General features: G+C 49.8%; 1 long non-coding RNA gene across 1 annotated transcript; it reads right to left on the bottom strand.

Moving 5' to 3' along the window:
- Positions 1–5281: 5281 nt before the first annotated feature.
- On the bottom strand, positions 5282–7687 carry LOC120505638. Its single transcript, XR_005628265.1, has 3 exons — positions 7498–7687; positions 6476–6639; positions 5282–6252 (listed from the first exon to the last, which is right to left on the bottom strand). It is a non-coding gene; the product is annotated as an uncharacterized LOC120505638 (long non-coding RNA).
- Positions 7688–8849: the final 1162 nt, after the last annotated feature.

Raw genomic sequence — 8849 nt, 5'->3', positions numbered from 1 at the left:
TTCCCTCATTAGCCGCGGGAACGCCGCTGAATCCCCGTGGCTGCTTTCTCCCTTCCCGCCTGGCACGGCTTTTATTCCCAAAGTTGGCAGGCTGGAAAACTGGCCTGCCTCCAACCCTCCCAGAGCCTGGAACACAAGCCTTGCACAACCCTCCCAAGGCACCACTTTCCCCATTGCCACCTCCGCTGGCAGCGCCATGCCGGGCTGTTCCCTCTTGCCCAACATCCCAATGTTCCCCTGGGAAAGCTGACGGCTCTGTCTGGAATAGAAAATGATGTTTGAAAACAAAGACACGTGGCAGCGGTGGAAGGGACAGCTGAACGTGCTCGCCGAGGGAGAGGGATGATTAATTGTGGGGAAATCTGCGATTTGATCACGGTGGGGTGGTGAAAGCAGAGCTGCACTTCATTCCCAGCTCATTTCCATGGAGTTCATTCTGGTTTGCAGTCTCAGCAGAGGCTTTGGCTGCTCTGGAGGGATTTGCAGTGTCCCCAGGTGATGCCATGGCCTGAGCAGTCCTCAGGAGCAGCCCCGAGGGCAGGTTTGTCACCAACTGTCCCCTGCCTGCTGGGCACGAGCTCTGCCAAAATTCAGCTGTGAGGGGGATGAAACTGAACCCAAACTCTGGAAAACAGAAGGAATTGACCTGCCCAGTGAATGCCCAGAGCTCTGGGTCTGCTTTCTGCCTCCTGAGTAACCACACCAAGCAGCCGAGTCCCACATTCCATGGGATGCTTTCATTCCATCTGGGGATCCTGGAGTTCCAATCCCCATCATTGAGCGGCTTCAGCTCAAGGAATCCTGGAATAGTTTGGGTGGGAAGGGACCTCAAAGCCCTTCCAGTGCCACAGGGACACCTCCCACTGTCCCAGGCTGCTCCAGCCTGGCCTTGGACACTTCCAGGGATCCAGGGGCAGCCCCAGCTTCTCTGGGAATTCCATCCCAGCCCCTCTCCACCCTCACAGCCAGGAGTTCCTAATTCCCAGTATCCCACCCATCCCTGCCCTCTGGCAGTGGGAGCCATTCCCTGTGTCCTGTCCCTCCATCCCTTGTCCCCAGTCCCTCTCCAGCTCTCCTGGAGCCCCTTTAGGCCCTGCAAGGGGCTCTGAGCTCTCCCCAGAGCCTTCCTTCCTCCAGGCTGAAAAACCTAATAAACAAAATAGGAATATTAAATATATTTGTTAACAACAAATGTTATAAATATTGAATTTAAATCCACATTTAAGACCTTTCCCTAAATGATTGACCAGAGGTTTATGACACAAGTCAGTAACTAAACATGATTTGTTTAAAGAACAGTTCCATTTTAAAAAGCAAATGCTGTCAAACCATTCATGGGGGAGAAAAAAGTGCCCTTGGCGTTGTATTAACGATATATTTTTAATTTCCCAGTTGCTGCAGTCTCGCTGTTTGCATTTAAGGCTGTCAGAAAGAATTGTTTAATAAGTGCCATGGAACAAAGAGGCTGGAAATCACCTCCCTAGGAAAGCTAGGAAAGCTTTCAGCAAGAAGCTGGAGGAAGAAAAGCTGGTCAATACTGCTCGGAAGTGCCTGTTTGTGCTGCCATCAAAGGAATTTTGATATATTAAACCCTCTGTGGGGCTGAACAATGTCTCCTGAGGGAATGGCAGAGGGATTGGAGGGAACAGGGAGAAATTTGTGCCACGTTTGACAGTGCAGGAATCTCTGGAAGGATTCACTTTTTAGGAGCAGCATTTTTCCAAGTCAAGTCCAGCAAAGTTTGGCTTAATCCAGATCTAGAAAGGACAGGCAGGAGGAGGGATGGCTATGGGGAAATGCCTCCTCCATCCTCCTACTGAAGGAAAAATTCATCCATCTCCTCTTGCTCCATTTCAACTTGAGCATGAACTGCATGGAAATGAAGGATGGGGGCTGAGATATTGGTAAAAATCCCTGGCTTTGGTGGGAAAACCCAAAGAATTTCACTGACATTGGGGTGGTTTTGTTGGGTTGATTGGTTCTGGTTTGGGGTTTTTTTGGGTTTTTTTGCAGCATGGAGCCTCATCTTTACAGTTAATAAAACCAAATTACAGAAAACACAATCTGGCATTAATTCCTGGCCTAAAGAACTGCACAGCACCAATCTGAGCTCTCTCCTGACGAAGCATCCCTCCCCAGCAGGCTCTGGGACAGCTTTGAGCAGGAGCAGCACATTTCCAGCCCAGTTTTACAGAACTGTTCCTTGGCTTTGTCCTCCTTACACAACCCTGACATTTCAAATGTCAGCTTTTTATTGAGCAAGAGACTTGGAGGAGTTAAAGTGGCCTTGAAAAATAATCCCCAGAACCCAGCCCAGGTCTCCAGGGAGCTCCTGCTCTGCTGGAAGGACCTGGGAGCTCTGCTGGGGCACTTCCAGGACCTGCAGTGCTCCCGAGGCCCCTCCAGGCCATCCCTCACCTTCAGTTTTACCCCATAATTATCCCCTCTCAGCCTCTGAGCGTTGTTTCCTGCTCTCATCCGGGCCAGGACAGGGCTGGGTGTGCATGGGAAGCTCTCCACGCCCTCTGGGAGTGCTGAACTTTGCAGGGAGTTGGGAATTTTGGCACCTTCCAGCAGAGCTGGGGCACTGCTGAACCAGTTTGAGGAGCCCTGAGCACGAGGAGGGGCCTTTTAATCTGGAGGAAAGCACTTTAATCCCTCCTGCCCCTCGGCTCCTCGTGCTGGGGATGTTTCCTTCCCAGCCCAGCTGGTGCTGCAGCTTGGGCTGGTGGCACAGTGCACGAGGAGTGCCAACAGCAATTCCTGGGACACAACCTCACAGAATCCCAGGAGAAATGGGAGTGGAAAAGCTCTCCAAGGTCACTGAGCCCAAGCTGTGCTCAATCCCCACCTTGTCCCCAGGCCAGAGCTGTGAGTGCCACCTCCAGGAATTGCTGGGACACCTCCAGGGATAGTGAAACCTCCCTGGGCAGCCCCTTCCAATGCCTGGCCACCTCTTCCATGGGGAAATTCCTCCTCATGCCCTGGCCCACCACTGAGGCCATTCCCTCTCCTCCTGTCCCTGTTCTCTGACCCCCACCTCCTGTCAGGAGCTGTGCAGAGCCACAAGGTCCCCGCTGAGCCTCCTTTTCTCCAAGCTGAGCCCCTTTCCAGCTCCCTCAGCCTCTCCTGGGGTTCCAGACCCTTCCCAGCCCTGGACTCACTCCAGCCCCTCTGTGCCTGAGTCACCACTCAAAAAGCAAATATTTGGAGGCCCAGGTAAATCCAGGTTGCAGAAGGGGTGGGATCACCTGGTTCCATTGGATTCTCATTGGATTCTCATTGGATTCTCATTGGATTCTGTAGCAGGAATGATGGGAGGGATCTGAGCACCCAGGGCACAAAGCTCCTCCATACCTGGAGCCACCTCACCAAATGATCAAGATTTTGGGGAGGGTGAAGAGAAGAAAATAGGAAAATGTGACCAGAGTTTCTCTGATCATTGTCAGGCTGCTCTAACCAAGGATTCCAGTGTTCCCAAAGCCAGCAGAGAGGGGAAAAAGAAGTGTTGGGGGTGTGGGGAGGCAGAGAGCCTGTTCTGAAGAGGGGAAAGATCTCCTTGAAGAGTGCCAGCACAGCTCCAGGCACTCTGGGCTTGCTTCTGTGGCTGTGGCCAGGGCTCTGCATGGCTGGGATGAGGAGCTTGGATGGCAAATGCAGTCTGGGCAGCGAGGACGATGCTGGGAGGGACTGGCAAACACCTCCAGCTGCTCCAGCAAACAGCCACGAGGGCTGGGATTCGGGCCCTGCCTCTCATTAGCAGCAGCTCCCTGCTTCCAGGCCCTTTACAGGATGGAGGGGTTTAAGAACACATTTTACCATCCATTTAATGTAACAATATTAAGCTCGATTTGGCAAGGCCACTTCAGACATAAAACTTTAAAATGAGCTTTTTCAGAGCATAAAATCACAATTGGTCCTGCTAGTAAAAGGATAAAATAAATGTCTATTCACCCTAATTGCTGTCAAACTTGTGATTTTTTTTGTTTTGTTTTCTTTTATATGTAGTAAAGCCAACGTGGTTTTATTGTATAGGGTGCAAACGCTCACCGTGTAATATTATAAATCCTGCAGAGAATTAAGCATCTGCACATTTTTCCTGGCTGTTTCTTGCTTTAACTCGAAACGTCTGTGAGCCCTGGCACAAAAGGGAAGTCTGTGGGCGAGCCTGATCCCACCTCTTCTCCAGCCCCTCTCTTTCCAAGCCCTTTGCCCGTGTGCTGCCAGCGGGGATCTGAGGGGCTGAGAGCAGCCTGGGAAGGTGTCAGACAGGATTCTGATCCAGAACATTCATGGGGTTGATCCACCTCATTATCCCAAAAGGAGCCAGGCTCCTGCAAGCTCCAGTTGGAAAACAAAAACTGTGAGATCAGCTCCTCCTGCCCCCGAGCCAGTGTGGGAATTGTTGGATGCAGGAGCTGAGAATCTCTGACCTTTACTAAACTCTGCTTTGGTTAATGGGTTCTTGGGTATCACTGTGGTTCCAGAACAGCTCTGCCCGCTGCAATTCCATCAGAAATTCCTGCTCTGCCTTCATCTTGTCCCTGAAAACCCCTACAAGAATTGTTGGATCCCTTTGACCTTTGCTAAACTCTGCTTTGGTTAATGGGTCCTGGGAGCTCCCTGAGGTTCCAGAGCACACAGCCTCAAGCTGCACCAAGGGAAATACAGGTTGGATAGCAGGAAAAAGTGTTTTCCAGAAAGGGGGACAAAGATTTTGGAATGGCTGCCCAGGGAGGTGGTGCAGTCACCATCCCTGGGTGTGTTTAACAAAGCCTGGATGTGGCACTGGGGGCCAGGGTTTGGGTGAGGTGTTGGGGCTGGGTTGGACTCAATGATCTTGAAGCTCTCTTCCAACCTGGTGATCCTGTGAATTCTGTGAACAGCTCTGCTCACTGCAGTTCCATCAGAAATTCCTGCCCTCCCTCCCCTAAAACAGGTGTTTTTGTCCCTAAAACACCTCTAAGAAGCTCTGAGGGTTTGGTGGTGCCCTGGCAAATGTCTCACTGAGGAATGTGGCAGGAATTGCCCCATTCCACATGGCCTGTGGATGTGAACAGAGGGAATTGTGAAAGGGAGCAGCCCTGGAAGGCTCCAGGTGATCCCAGATACATCCCAGGGACTGGAGGGTGCTGGAGAACCTGGAACAAGCACCCAGCAAGTCCTCAGCAAAGCAGTGAGCATGAAAAGAACAAAAAGCTCTCAGTTATTGCTGTATTTATTTTGCTTGAAGGTTCTCTGACCTTCCAGAGATGGTGCAGAGTTACCCAGGGGGGACCATCCCAGAGATGGGAAGAGCAGAAGGAACATGTGAAATTTTGAAAGGTATTTTTAGAGGCATTGAGATATTTTGAGGTATTTCTTTGAAAAATAGCAAAGGATTTGTCTGAGTTTGGGCTGGAGGAGCCAGGACAGGCCGTGTGTGACAGAATCCTGCTTCTGCTTTCTCAGTGCTTCGCCCAGACACAAATATTCCCTTTTCCTTTGTTTTCATGGCAAAGAACAAGAGATGCATTTTTTTCACTGGGAATTGGCACAAATCTGGGGCTCACCAACAGCTCCAGGCTCCTCTGGAGCTACTGGGAACTCTGGGCACAGCAACAACACAAATGATCCTTCAAAAGCCTCAAAAAGCTTCAAAAATGATCCTTTCCCATCATCACTGGTGGCTCCAAGGAGCCCTGGTCGTGCCAGGCATCTCCTGCCCAAATGGGAGCCAGAAGGGAGGCTCTTGTTTCCAAAACAATTTCATAATTTCCTTTATTTACTTCATTATCACTTCAATCTGCAAAAGAGGTTTCAGTTGGGGCTGAAAAAAAAAATAGAGAGAACATTCTCCACCTTATAGTTTTTCATTAGTTTCTTCCAATTTTGGAAAAAGAATTATGATGGGTTTCTCAAAGCTTTTAATATTTAATTTTTTTTAAAAAATCTTTACCAATTCAAACCCAGTAGAGAGTTTGTAGAATGACATCTAAAATTAAATGAAGGTGATTCACACCCCCTTTGCTCCTGTTGCTCCTCATGGGATTCTCTGGAAAGTGAGGATTTTTCCAGCCCAGACTGGATTTATTTGAAGGTTTCCAGCCTCCCAGCCAGCCCCAGCAGAGATAAGAGCTGGGATTTGCACTGTGTTGTTCTTCCACTAGATGTCCCAGTAAATATTATTTACATTGATTGGGATTGAAGGATTTCCCTGGAATGCTGTTTTTTGTCCATCTTTATGGTGGTGGAATTTTTAAGTCACAGGCTCTGGAATAAAGAGAGGGAAAATGGATTTAGATGATAAACCTGTGCTGGGTTTAGTACTGGTTAATTACTAATGTACTTCTTGTTGTGAGGTGGGATTAGGAGGAAGGTAAAGCAGGATTAAAACTTTAACAGGGTATAAAGAAAAATTTATTAACAGTGACTAAAATAAAGAGTAATAAAAATCAGTACTAAACTTTTAGGATACTTTTCTCATCTTTACTACCTTGTCTTTTGGTACCAGCTGTACTTTGTGGATGAAGATGTGTCTCCAAGAGCTGTTCTCAATCTGGGCTGGGCCAGGGAGAGCCAAGATAGGACAAGGGCCCTTAGAATGTGTTTTGTGTTTCTGCCTGGGGAAAGGGCCTGGAAAACTACTAGGAAAAGCACCTGTGAATGCAATAATGAGCTCCAGATAGATGTACAGACAATATAGAAAAGAAAAAAGGCTAAAATCTATAGGAATTAAACAGGAATTCCACTGCCCAGCTTGGCCCCGTGTCCCACATTCCAGCCCTCTGTTCCTAGTGTTTGGGCACTGCCCAGGGGGCAGGAGTAGGAATTCCACCTGGTCCCCATCCCAAATCCCAAAACCCTCTGTTTCCATCAGAGGACAGGAGCAGGAATTGCCGTGCCCAGGGGACAGGAGCAGGAATTCCACCTGGCTCCCATCCCAAATCCCAGCCCTCTATTCTCCTTCTAGCGTTGGGACTCTGCTCAAGGCACAGGAGAAAGAAATCCACCTGTCCCAGATCCCAGCCCTCTGTTCCCATCCCAGGGGACAGGAGCAGGAATTGCCCTTCCCAGGGGACAGGAGCAGGAATTCCACCTGAGTCTCCATCCCAAATCCCAAAACCTTCCGTTCCCATCAGGGGACAGGAGGAGGAATTTCCATCCCAGGGACGGGAGCAGAAATGCCCAGGGATGGGAGCAGAAATTTCCATCCCAGGGACGGGAGCAGGAATTGCCCTTCCCAGGGACGGGAGCAGGAATTCCACCTGGCCCTCCATCCCAAATCCCAAAACCTTCTGTTCCCATCACGGGACAGGAGCAGGAATGCCCATCCGAGGGACAGGAGCAGGAATGCCCAGGGACAGGAATTCCCGGCCCAGCCCGGCCCCGCTGGATCCGCAGGAGCATCCCCAGGGCTGTGCCAACTTTAACCCCTTGCTGCCCGCTCCCAGGCGGTCCGGCAGAGTTCCCCCTGCCCGTGCCGGGACTGCGGAGCCGGGCTGCGCTGGGTCCTACCCAGCTGGGGCTGTGAAATCAGAGCTGCTGGCGCTGCTTTGATCCCTTTTGTTCTCGCGTGGTGGTCCGGCCCCAGCCTGCCAGGACCACAAAAAGCGCCACACTTGTTCCTTCTTGCCGAGCTTTTCGCTGTCCTTCAGCGGGGGAAGGTTTGAATGAGACACTGTCACTGCCCCGGGGCAAAAATGCAAAGCAGGCAAAGCAAACCCCCCCAAACCAACCCCCAAAATCCCCCCAGACAGCTCCAGGTGCAGAATATAACACACGGAGGGGAAACATGTGAAACGGTGTTCCTTTCTGAGCTGGAATTAAAGGAATTGGATTAATGATTATTTAAGTAGACACACGTAAAAACAGATTTTCTGCAGATAGGAAACAGGTGAGTGCACAGGATGGGTGATAAGGGGACAGGTGGGTTAATTAAATTGCTTTTTAAAATACAGAAGAAGGGTGTGAAGTAAGGAGGAATGGAAGTGTTGGAGTTCAGGGTGGCTGGGTTGAGTTTTAGCTCCTCATAATCACAAAGCTGTCATTTAAAAGGAGGATGCTCAGAGAGAAAGGCAGAGCCGTCCTGAAATGGAGAGAATTAATCTCTCCTGGAACTACCTCCCTGAAACCCCTTCATCCAATTTTACACCCAACTCCTTTTCAGACGAAGGAAGAGAAGAAATATTTGCCAGAGTATCCCTAAAACTGATAAGAAGGGCAGGCAGGGGGAATCAGCCCCTCTGGGGTCTGTGCCCTCATCCCAGGTCAGACACCTGCACGGGTGAAGTCCTGACCTTCATTCCTCAAAAAAAATGCAAATAAATCACAAACAATCCTGAAGATGGCTTTGATCACCCCATTTATTCCCTTCTGCAGAGAAAATCTCTCCTGGAACTCTCCAGTTCAGCTCTTCTTTTCCTGGCTGGCAGCAGGATGGTGCTTGGGAACACTTGAAAAGCGTTGTGATTGTTTTGGGGCTTTTTAATATCCTGGGAGAAATTAAATCAACAGACAAATGTGGAAGCTCTGAGTGGAAAATCAAGTCCAGGCTTGTGTGTAGAGAAAAAAAAATAGCGATAACAAGGCAAATCCTGCAATTTCAGGTTTATGTTACACTCACGGGGCAACGGGGGGAAAGTCCTGCTCAGCTTTTAGAGCTGTCCTCTGTCTGCAGGCAGCAATCCCAGACTCTCCATTAGTTGTGCAGTAAAAGTCAGGGAAAGATGGGAGCAGACAAAATATGGGATGAGAGAGCAGTGGCTGCAGGATGAGAGGATGATTTCTGTGCTGTTGCTTTGGCCTGACATGATAGAACAACCTAAAAAAAACCCAACCTGGGGCATCCAGACAGGCTCCAGGAGCTT

This window comes from Passer montanus, unplaced genomic scaffold (assembly GCF_014805655.1).
Source record: "Passer montanus isolate IOZ18808 unplaced genomic scaffold, ASM1480565v1 scaffold35, whole genome shotgun sequence".
NCBI classification, from domain to species: domain Eukaryota; kingdom Metazoa; phylum Chordata; class Aves; order Passeriformes; family Passeridae; genus Passer; species Passer montanus.
Note: the sequence above shows the minus strand (reverse complement) of the source record. Positions and strands in the feature narration are given on the sequence as shown.